The sequence below is a fragment of the Microcaecilia unicolor genome, chromosome 3 (genome assembly GCF_901765095.1).
Source record: "Microcaecilia unicolor chromosome 3, aMicUni1.1, whole genome shotgun sequence".
NCBI lineage: Eukaryota > Metazoa > Chordata > Amphibia > Gymnophiona > Siphonopidae > Microcaecilia > Microcaecilia unicolor.
This window is the reverse complement of record NC_044033.1, coordinates 83,644,324-83,657,069: the sequence shown is the minus strand read 5'-3', so window position 1 is coordinate 83,657,069 and position 12,746 is coordinate 83,644,324.

Genomic DNA, 12,746 nt, shown 5'->3' with positions numbered 1-12,746 from the left:
TATTACCCTCCTGGGGTTCTGATGGTGGGAAACAAAGAGAATTTGATAATTGTTTAGGCTATTGCTCACAGGGCAGGCATTTGTGTCTTTAATTTATTTAAATCGACATAACAGCCACATCCCTGTCCTTTTTAAAGGCTGCCCAAAGTGGTCTACAAAATATAGCATAAAAAAAGAGCAAAATGATAACACAAATTATCACTACAGAAACATAAAAACAAGAACAAAAGCTGAGACCCAGCACTATAGAAATCCTAGGAATTTATCAGACCCTGATATGGGTTTCTCTATACATGTGCCATTCATCTATTATCCCTGACTGTCCACCAACCCAACTCCAAACCAAGCAGCCAGGGAACGCCTTCAGATCATCAAGGGTAGCACTGACCAGATCTTAGCTGTTTTATTCAGAATCAGAAAAAAATCCATGGCCCAATACTCAACAAAGCTGAGCTCCTGTATTTATGCTCCCAAGTTATGGCTGCTAAATTTGTGCCCTATTTTCAGCAAACTTTAGGAGCCTGACACTTATTTTTGAAGCATATAGATATCTCAAAATGCCCAGATGGACGTCAAAGTGCTTGAAACGGCCAAATTCCAATTTTGCAGAAAAGGGATATCCAACAGTGCTGTACATCAAAATAGCAAGGGTGTTGTTGAGGTATATTGGGCAGGCTAGGAAGGGCCAAAAATCAGGACGTCAAACAGTGACTACAGAACGGGAAGAAATGACCAGTCCTAAAAGGAAGGATATCCTAAGTTAGACCTGTTTCAGTCATGCCCAGGGTACAAAAAGGTGCTCTAATTGAGCAGTTGACCACTGGAGGGATTAAGGCAGTAGTTAACATACTTTTTTGGTTCACCACACTCTTTGTGTCCGAGCAATGTTTCACAGCACACCCCCTCCATGGCCACGCTGATCTCCGCTCCCCCCCTCCCCAGGCTACACAGGCCTCCATGTCTTTCTCTGCACAAATATAACAGTGCTAGGGTGTCCCTGTAACCAACCCCTCCAAATGACAACCGAGTACGATATAGAACAAATTACTACTCTACCTATGAAAACATATTCCATTATTATACTTCCTCTGTGTCCATCTGTATGCTGCACAAGCTGGCATGTTTGAAAATGTAAGTGAGATAAAATAAAAATGCTACCAACAATAAAGAACAACAACATAGATGCAGCAGCTCGTAGGTTTCCTTGCTTTGTTTTGAATGGGGAGGGGAAACAGAGACTGACCTATTCAACTTTTTGACTTCATCCCGTCTCCTGTGGAGGAGTAGCCTAGTGGTTAGTGCAGTGGACTCTGATCCTGGGGAACTGGGTTCAATTCCCACTGCAGCTCCTTGTGACTCTGGGCAAGTCACTTAACCCCTCCATTGCCCCAGGTACAAATAAGTACCTGTATATACCATGTAAACCGCTTTGAATGTAGTTACAAAAAAAAAAAAAATCCACAGAAAGGCAGTATATCAAGTCCCATTCCCTTTCTCCCCCCCCCCCCCCCCCCCCTTCATCTAACCTCCTTGGCAGCAAAAGCAAGTTCCAAAGGCCATCTGCTCTGTGTCCCCTGTGGCCGTGACAAAAAAAAAAAGCAAGTGTGGGGCCACAACAACAACCTTCAGGCATAAGTTGTCAGCTCTGTTGGTCCTCTGCCCCCGTTGACGTCAACTTTCAGTTCCGGGAACTGAGGGCCAGCAGAACTGACAGCACATGTGTGAAGGCTGCTGCAGTCCTGCGCTTGCTTTTTTGCAGTCTCTGCTGTCTGCGGTTTGGGTGGTGGCGGGAGGGAGGTTGGGATTTGCTGCAGCAGCCCAGAGAGTTTGCTGTGGTGCACAGTTTAGGAACCGCTGAGTTAGAATAATGGACTTTAAACCAAGAGATCCAGGGTCAAATCCCATTTTAACTCTTTTTATTTTATTTTATTTTTTATTGTGAGCCCTCCAGAAACAGAAGAATACCTACTGTACCTAAATATATAAGCCACCTGCAAGCCTGAAAGCTATTGAAGTGCATTTAGGTAGAGTAAGTATTTTTCAGATCCTGAATGTACAATAACAATTACAAAATAAAAGAGTTAAATGGGTTCAAACCTGAGCCCCTTGGTTTAAAGTCCACTATATTAACCACTAGATTGCCCCTATGCTCTGCACGGACATCTGTGGGGCCATTTTCTAAGAATGCTGCCAGACAGACATCCTTGTCCCTGTTTTTTGTCATTCATATGTTGGATGTTCCAGTTTGTAAAATGGCTGTTCATCCATCTCATATATTTTCGAACAGGGAATCCTGATGTATTTTCCTGAACATCCGTTTTGGATGTTATGAGCCAGATGTCTCTATTCTAACTTGTACAACCTTTTGAAAATGCCCCTTTAAGTTTTCAGCTGAAAGTTAATTTTAATTTAGGAGCTTAGAAGCTATGCTTATAGATAGAGGGCAACCAAAACCAGTTTGTTTGTTTTTTTTTGTTTCTGCTGAAACCAAATCTGTGGTCAAATTTCACTGCTCGGTTTCAGCCAAAACCAAAGCCAAAAACTGGCCCAGTCCTCATACCAGGAACAGCCCCCACTCACTCTCTCTCTCCCTCCCTCCCTCCCTCCTTCCTTCTTCCTCCTCCTCCAGTGCCACCACTGTGCCCCCCCCCTTGAACCACAGGAGCTGCCACTCTCAATCCTTCCTTCCTCCCTCCCCCTGAGCATAAGGCGCCTCTCCTCTGAACCAACACATAGGCAGCCACAGCCACTGCCCTCTCCCACACCTGAGGCTGATTCATAGGCCGCCCATGGGCCTATCTTACTTCTTTGGTGGTCTAATGGCAAGTTGGGGTAGGATCAATCCCCAGACACTCCTGCTCATCTTATGTCCACAGTCAAAATGGCTGCAGCAACTTCCCGTGGCAGTCTCACAAAATTGCTGCTAAAGGTCGCAGCAGCCATTTTGAGATTGGAGCTGGAAGAGGCAAGAGCAGGGGCAGAGGCAAGAGCAATCTGCAGTCACTTCTGCCCGTGCTGACTCCAATCTCAAAATGGTTGCCATGACCTCCAGCAGCAATTGCCGCTGGACGTCGTGGCAGCCATTTGAATGCGGACATGGGATAAGCAGGAGTGACTGGGGATCGCTCCTGCCCCAACTCGCCACTAGACCACCAGGGCAGTAAGGTAAGCCTGGGGTGTCTGTAGTCTATGGTCCAAGGGAGCTTCTTCTGTTTGGGGGGGTGGGGGGAGGAAGAGGATAGCCATGGGACAGAAGAAGAAGTTTTGGTTTCAGCCCAAAATGCACTGGCATTTTTGGCCAAAACCGAAACAAGGCTGGCTGCAGATTTCAGGTCAGTTTTGGTGCCAAAGCCAAACCAAAATTCAGGCTGCCTGTACTTATAAATTTAGGTCTACCATTCATTTAACTAGACTTATGAGCCTAGTGCTGAAAGTCAAGTGTTTAGCTCCTACTTCCCCCCCCCCCCCCCCCCCCCCCCCCCCCCACACACCTAAATCTGCTCCTGTTGCCACCCACATTTTATATTCCTAAATTTAGGAGTTTAATGACATTTTGAGTTTAAATTTAGGCACTCAGTCCTAGTAAATTTTCAAACAGGCCAAGCTAGGAGCATAGCTTTGAATATCGGGCCCTATGTTGTATATTTGTTTCCATACTACTACTACTACTTATCATTTCTAAAGCGCTACTAGACGTACACAGTCCCTGCTCGACAGAGCTTACAATCTAATTAGGACAGACAAACAGGACAAACAAGAGATAAGGGAATATTAAAGTGAGGATGATAAAATAAGGGTTCTGAACAAGTGAATAAGGGTTAGGAGTTAAAAGCAGCATCAAAAAGGTGGGCCTTTAGCTTAGATTTGACGACAGCCAGAGATGGAGCTTGACGTACCAGCTCAGGAAGTCTATTCCAGGCATATGGTGCAGCAAGATATTTCCCCTGGGGTGGGCTCGTGATACAATTAAATACTTTGGAATACATATAGGGCTTGATCCGCAGCTGATGTATCGGAAAAATATTACTCAGAAAGTAGAACTAATCAAGGATCTATGCCACCGATGGAAAGACCTCCCACTGTCCCACCAAACAATTTAAAGTAGAAGTAGTCAGTGGGCAAAGTGTATAGCAGAAATCTTTGAGTTGCTCAGCCCTATATCAGAAAGATAGGAAATCTAATTTCTGATTCTTAGAAGCATGTCTATTTTTCTGTCTTTATATACCCACTTTTTTTTTTGTTACATTTGTACCCTGCGCTTTCCCACTCATGGCAGGCTCAATGCGGCTTACATGGGGCAATGGAGGGTTAAGTGACTTGCCCAGAGTCACAAGGAGCTGCCTGTGCCTGAAGTGGGAACTGAACTCAGTTCCTCAGGACCAAAGTCCACCACCCTAACCACTAGGCCTCCACTTAGATTTACGCCACTGCTTCGAGCCTACTGATTCTCAAATATTATGGATCTCCACATAATGAAATGCTGTTGTCATCCCATAATGCTTACAGGTTTTCACCATGATTTAGAGAATGGTCTAATCAGAGTTAGAGATGGTTCTAATGGACAGACAGAGTAGAGCACATTGTCATTGCCTGCTGCCATCTTTTCTGTTTCTGGTGTCATTAGTTTTGTTAGCCTTGCACAGGCATGCAAAAGATCACCAGTTCAAATTCCGGGTTAGCTGAAGCAAAAAGCCAAACAAGCAAAAAACATCTTTTCTTATAATAGTAAAAATAAATAGTAAAAATAATTTTTTATAATAGTAAAAATAAAATGGTCAGTACTAACAGAGGGTCATGTTCCAAAGGCCTTTATTCAAATACCATTATTCAGAGCTGAACACTAGCGTCACGCACTCCTATGTTGGAAAGAGCCAAAGGCTTCACAGCATCCTCCTTCTGGCTGCCACCAGCAAGTCCTTTCTCTTAGAGGAATTCTAGAACATTAGCAAAGAACATATATTTCATGCTGTGCCATAGCATAGACACAAATTGACAACTGAATGCAAGGTGCGGAACAATGGTTTGTCCTCCTTTCAATGGCCTTTTTTGTCTTTTGGGTCAGTGATTCTGCTGGTCACAGGTGTGAATGCTTACTGCTTTCTGACTTGCTACATTATGGAGACTAATACATCTATGTCAATGGTTGTAGTTGTTCTGTTCTCATAACACATATTCCAATGCACTACAAAAGAGAAACATAAAAATGGAAGAAGCAACTTAATTTACCATGGGAGTCAGCAAACTGCAGTATAACAGTACTGCAGGTTGCTGAGTACTGTGGTAAATGAATAATGCTGCTTGTGATCCACTTTATACAGACACATATCCCCTAATGGTAGTAGCGTGAGACTACCATTACTACTACTTATCATTTCTATAGTGCTACTAGATAGGGGCATCATTTTGGAGATGGCACCACCACTATGGAAAATTATTGTAGAGCGCACGGGGATGGTGGGGGGCCCTTTAGGAGAGAGGGGAGGGAGACTGTGATCAAGGGGGGAGGGGGGAATGGCACTGGCCCTTTAGGCTTCGGCTCAGGAGCATTAAGCTGCAGCTTTGAGGCCCAATGCTGCAGGCATGGTAAAATAACTCCAGCTTTTGGCTGTTTTTTACATAGTAATAAACTACTTTACATGCATTTGCATGTTTTGCATATCATTATTATGTAGCCCACAATGACCTAATTATCACCACGATAGAGCAAGACAAGCTGTGTTAGAGCCCTCTAAGTCATGTTAAGGGGCAAATAATGCCACTTAAGGCCTAACACAGCTTGATAGCTCCCCACTCACTCACCTGGTTAAATATCCTGTGGTGGCCTAAGTAACTGAATATTGCTACAGATTGCTAAACATCACTACTGACTACCCTTGCACTGTCTGATTGGAGCATGAGAGGAGCTGGGGCTTAACTGGTTAGTGGCCATATTCAGATTGCTGTTAAGTAAGCAGCTAAAGTTAGGACAGCAAAAAGCTTAATATTGGTCGTGCCCAGTTAGCTGCTGGATACTCACTATTGAGCATCTGGTTCTTCCCCCCACCCCCACCCCTAAGATGATGCATCAAGCGCTGAATGAATATTGTGAGACCGGCTAGGAGTCCTGGTGGCCATTTTGTGGCCATACCAGCAATAAGCAGGCACAAGTGGGCATTGCTCCTACCTGCATGACCTCCCTAGATTTGTCCTTTAGATTGTAAGCTCCTTGAGCAGGGACTGTCCTTCTATGTTAAATTGTACAGCGCTGCGTAACCCTAGTAGCACTTTAGAAATGTCAAGTAGTATTAGTAGTAGTAGATGAACTGGGTTCTCTAGGTGGTACAGTTTACATTAGTTTACCCACCTGCTCCCCCTTGGGGGGGCCTATCAAGGTGGGGGCATGTGGGTAAACTCAGGCCCTGATGTGTCATCTTCAGAGAGGAGGGTGGGGGGACCAGGACTGGGAGGATCAGAGAGGCAGAGGCACATGCATACACTTATGTATGTTCCAAGCCAATATTCAGCCGGGGCCTGAATAACTGTCATATGCAGATCCTGACTAAATATCAGCCAGGACCCATATAAGTTCCAGCAGCCAGTGTAGTTGCAAGAAGCCCTGGATATTCAGTGCCAGAGCCTGCACTTGGTCCGGCACTGAATATCCAGGGCTAACAGCAGATTGAATATCGACTGGTCTATTTTTAAGTATATATCTTTTAGTTCAGAGCCCCCGTTCTGGCCTGGACTGAGTTATTGTGCGCCAATACAGAGTGGAGAGTGTGGATTGGTGTGCCAGCAGCCCACCCAGTGAATACTAGACCCAACTGGGACCTACCAATAAAACAAATGTACTTTATGTAAATGACCCCCCCCCCCCCCCCCCCGCCAATATTCCAGGCAGGAAGGGGTACATTGTTATCAAACCACAGGAAGAGACGACAGCAATGACTTTTTCAGCCTAACACCTCTAGGCAGCTGCCCACTTCACCAGTCGGTTGCTGATTCTGTCCCATTACAAGCACAGAGATCTACTTCTGAACCTCATTGATTTCCCTAAGAAAATCAAGTTCCATCTCCATACCTCTATTGAGATAAAACCAGGACTGGTCTGGAGTGAGGTGTGGCAGTCCTAATGCAAACTGTACTGATGATTCAGGTCTTCTGTCCACTTATTCTCTCACACAAGCCAATGGACTCTATTAGTGTAATCACCTGTACACATATGTTCTACCAGCCATCACTGTTCTTCTTGTTCCACTGTTTTAACTTAAAACCCCCTCCTCCCATAAGTTTTGTTTGCATTTCTTTGTCTGTCTTTCTTAGACTGTAAACTTCAAGATGTAGGTACCTCATACAGTTCAAGCTTCTCCTTCTAACCTACAAATGCACTCGATCTGCAGCTCCTCCTTACCTCTCTACCCTCATCTCCCCTTACATTCCTACCCGTAACCTCCGCTCTCAAGACAAATCCCTCCTGTCAGTACCCTTCTCCACCACCGCCAACTCCAGGCTCCGCCCTTTCTGCCTCGCCTCACCCCATGCTTGGAATAAACTCCCTGAGCCCATACGCCAGGCCCCCTCTCTGACCATCTTCAAATCCTTGCTCAAAGCCCACCTCTTCAATGTCGCTTTTAGCACCTAACCATTTTACCTCTATTCAAGAAATCTAGACTTCCCCAACTTGACATTTCGTCCTTTAAATTGTAAGCTCCTTTGAGCAGGGATTGTCCTTTTTTGTTAAACTGTACAGCGCTGCGTAACCCTAGTAGCGCTCTAGAAATGTTACGTAGTAGTAGTAGTAGTAGTAGTAGTAGTCTCTGCTGTGTATCTCCAGAGCTATCAAGATATCAATAGGATATCTTGGCTTATAATCTATTCCTCCTTGAATAGATTATAAGCCAGTCCTGGTTTTCTGGCAAACCTATTGGTGCAGAGTGGAAGCTGAAGCACTGATTTCAATAAGGAAAATCAAGGAAAGGGCTGGATTTACGTAGTTAACTTAGGGCCTCACATTACAATAGAGTTGCCAACTTTTTGACAGAGAAAAACCTGACATCTGTCCCCTCCCCAAGGTCAGCATACCTTCAGTGGTGGCAGTGCCCAGTCCATCAGGTGCAGCAGCTAGCAGTGATAAGCAAGCTGCCTCCTCCAGCAGACCACAGGTTCTACCCCAAGGAGGTTAGATTGAGAACAGGAGACACATGACATAAAAAAGCTTAAGCCAATTAGATTGAGCTCCTTTTCCCTCTCCCCCACGTAGCCGTCATCCCCGTACACACAAAACAAAGCTAGCAAACCTATGAGCTGCTGCATCCATGCTGTTGTTCTTTATTGTTGGTAGCATTTGTAGTTGATCTCATATTTTCAAACATGCTGGCTTGTGCAGCATACAAATGTACACAGAGGAAATATTGGTTTCATTGGTTAGAGTAGTAATTAATTCTAAATTGTAATCATTGTGTCATTTGGAGGGGCTGATTTTAGGGACTCCCTGTATTCGTGCAGATATGTTTTCACCAAGTAAAGGACCACCAAAACAGACATGTTATGAGAATCAGGTTCTCAACAATCAGAATTACTATTTATAAGTACAAAGTTGTTTTGGGTTTGGTTTTTTTTTACATTAATTAGGTTGAAACCTTTGAGCATTTAACATTATTTTTCCTGTGTGTACATCAAACGAAAAAGATGGTATGTGGGAACTTGCTCCTTTTGTTTTGTGGAATGCAGTGGTATATTATAAAAACACACTTGCTTTTTTTTTATTACTACTATTTCACAGAGAGGTATTGAATAATGAGGGAAGAGCTTCCTTCATGGAGAAGTACTGTCTAGAGGCAGTATAAATGAGCCAACATAGTCCAGTTCAGCACACTATTAGCCACCAAGTTCATACAAAATTAATTATGTTCAGTGGAAGATAAATCTGTTGGCTCCGGCTGCTTACTATGTGAATATTCCATCACTGTTTCATATTGCTACCAAATATTACATATTACGGGCATTTGCTTTAAACATTGATTGTTTTAATTCATTTATTCAGATCTTACATGGAGCGATACAAAGGCATTATAACGTCCCCATTTTTATTTCCATTCCTTTCCTAATAATATCTAACATTCTATTTGCTTTTTTAGCCGCCACCACACACAACGTATCATCAATGAGGGTTTCAACGTATCATCAATGATGAAACTTAGATCCCTTTCCTGGTCCATAACTCCTAATGTGGAACCTTGCGTTACATAGCTATAGTTCAGGTTCCTCTTTCCCACATGCATCACTTTGCACTTGTTCACATTAGATGTCATCTGCCATTTAGATGCCCTGTCTCCCAGTCTCATAAGGTCCTCTTGTAATTTTTCACAATCTTCTTGCAATTTAACAGCTTTGAATAATTTGTGTCATCAGCACATTTAATCACCTCACTAGTTACTCCCATCTCTAGACCATGTATAAATATGTTAAAAAGCAGCAGTCCCAGCACAGACCCTGGGGAATTCCACTATCTACCATTCTCCATTGAGAATACTAACCATTTAACCCTACTCTCTGTTTTCTATCTTTCAACCAGGGGCGTAGCCAGACACCCAATTTTGGGTGGGCATGGGCCCAAGATGGGTGGGCAGAAGAACGTTGCCCCGTCCCACAGGTGATTTGGTCTCTCCTTTCGCCTACATGCTATATGGTCTCTCAAACATCCCCCCTCTCCCGTATACCTTTTAAATAGCAGATTTTCACCAGCAGCGAGCAGCAACTAATACACACTGCTCATGTTGGCCCCACACCCTTCCCTCTGATGCAGCTTCCAGTTTCCGCCTAGGCAGAAATACATCAGAGAGAAGGCTGTGGGGCCGGTGCGAGCAGTATGTATGTCACTGCTCACTGCAGGCGAAGATCTGCTACTTACAAGGTATGAAGGAGGGACACTTGTTGGGAGTTTTCGGCTGGTGGGGCTTGGGGATCCCTGCCAGCCACATTATAGGTATGCTGCTACTGGGTGGGCCTGAACCCAAAGTGGGTGGGCCTGGGCCCATCCAAGCCCACCCTTGGCTACGCTACTGCTTTCAACCAGTTTTAAATCCACCATAGAACACTACCTCCCGTCCCATGACTCTCTTAAGTACATAAGTATTGCCATATTGGGACACACTGAAGGTTCATCAAGCCCAGCATCCTGATTCCAACAGTGGCCAATCCAGGTCACAAGTACCTGGCAAGATCCCAAAAAAGTACAATATATTTTATACTGCTTATCCTAGAAATAAGTAGTGGATTTTCCCGAAGTCCATTTTGATAATGGTCTATGGCCTTTTCTATTAGGAAGCCACAGTGGCGTTCCTAGGACGGCTGACACCCTGGGCGAATCGCCGATGCGCCCCCCCCCCCGGCGAAACGACACCTTCTCTTTCCCCCCCCCCAGCAAAACGACACCCCCCGGGTGCATTTTTACCTGCTGGGGGGGTGCCGCGCGCCTGTCGGCGTCACTCGTTCCATGCTCCCTCTGCCCCGGAACAGGAAGTAACCTATTCCGGAGCAGAGGGAGCACAGAACGAGTGGCGCCGACAGGAGTGTGGCACCCCCCCAGCGGCGTGCACCCGGGGCAGACCGCACCCACCGCCCCCCCTAGGAACGCCACTGGGAAGCCATCCAAACCTTTTCAAAATCCCACTAAGCTAACTGCTTTTACTACAGGTGGGGGGAAGAGGGGGTGGTGGTTGGGAGGCGAGGATAGGGGAGGGCAGACTTATACGGTCTGTACCAGAGCCGGTGATGGGAGGTGGGACTGGTGGTTGGGAGGCAGGAAATACTGCTGGGCAGACTTATATGGTCTGTGCCCTGAAAAGGACAGGTACAAATTCAAGGTAAGGTATACACATATGAGTTTGTCTTGGGCAGACTGGATGGACCATGCAGGTCTTTTTCTGCCGTCATCTACTATGTTACTATGTTACTTTCTCTGGCAACAGAGTGAAGAAAATTTTTCTCCGATTTGTTTTAAATTTACTACTTTGTAGCTTCATTGCATGCCCCCTAGTTCTAGTATTTTTGGAAAGAGTAAATAAGCGATTTATGTCTACCCATTCCAATCCACTCATTATTTTATAGATCTATCATATCTCCCCTCAGTCGTCTTTTCTCCAAGCTGAAGAACTCTCATAGGGAAGTCGTCCCATCCCGTTTATCATTTTCGCCGCCCTTCTCTGTACCTTTTTCCAATTCCACTATATGTTTTTTAAGATGCGGTGACCAGAATTGAACACAATATTCGAGGTGCGGTTGTAGATCAAGGCAAATTACAACAACAGGTAAGGTGAACCTGTCTGGACACCTAAATTTGCTATATGCCATAGAACAGTGTAGAAAAATGAGCACAAAATACAGAGTTTATTACTGCTGTTTCTACCAGCTGCAATAATTTTTTAAGCTGTTTTGATATTGTCCCCTGTTTACAAAGCCGCGCTAGTGGCTGCCGGTGCACTAATGCCAACACAACCCATTCACTTTGAATGAGCTTTGTCTGCAGTGCCACGGGGCTTTGTAAACAGGAGGGATTGAATTTTATTTCATTATCTAGATATGGGAAGCTTTCAAATAAATATAAAAGCTGTGAAATAAGTAAAAAAAAAAAAAAAACTTTTATCTTCCACCTTTTAAGGCACTGCCTATCCAACTGAAACAGCTTTAGACCTTTTACAGATGGACCATGCATAGGCAGTTCCTTATTTCTAATAATCTTTTTGCTATTGTTTTCAATAGCAATTGCTATTGTTTTGGGTGAACTAAAATGGCGGCAAGATCAGCCTACTGCCGGCAAGCTCCGCTTACTGGCTTCAACCCACATAATTGGCTAGATAGGTTCATGCCATCTCCTGTCTCAATCTAAACTCCTTGGTTTACCCTCTGCCATGTCCCTCCTATGTGGAAACAGGAAGTTGCATCACAGGAGGTGGGATGCGGCAGATGGAAGACCCTGTGGGCCAGCCAGAAGACGCAGCCTGTCTTAATCACTGCCGTCTGCCAGCCACCACTGAGGCACGTAGAGGTTGGACAGTGGAGAAGGGTAAAGAAGGACGGGATGGGAGAGGGTGATAATTAGCTGGACTAGCCCACGGGGGGGGGGGGGGGGGCAGTGAGAGGAAGAAAAGGTCTGACTTGATTGTGAGCCAGCGATGCTGGCAGGCTGGTCTCAATCATCACTTGGGCTGCATGTTCAGCGAAAGAAAAAAAAATGGCTTTTTAATAGCCAGTTTGAGGGTCTGCCAGTAGTCTGCCTGGCTATTCAAAAATCGGCCAGGCCAGCTGATAACCAGCCAGCTGGCAATCCTACATTGCAAGGGGCCTCATTCTTCCTTAGCACAGAAATCTATTAAACCAAAAATTTACGTCCTAATTAATTGAGATAACCCCTTAAGTGTTACAGCTTAGGGATCACAATTTGCATAAATCCAACCCTGATTAAGGAGTACAAATAACACACTACTGTGGGATGTAGGTTAAAAGGCAGGACTGGCCAAAAAGTCTTCTTTCTGGAACAGTGTAACTGAGTATCTGTTAACATACTGTGTTTATCTGACAGTGCAATATAAATAGCAATAATAATAATGTGCTGCCAGAGTAATAAGAATGGAGAAGACGATGTATTGCATCTCAAGAGATCTCTGTTGATGTGTGATAGTGCCTGTCTTCCAGCAGGGGGCGCACATTAACCATGCAAAGGTGCTGATTATAGCATGAAAGCAGAAAGGGAAGCAGAGGGAAAAGCT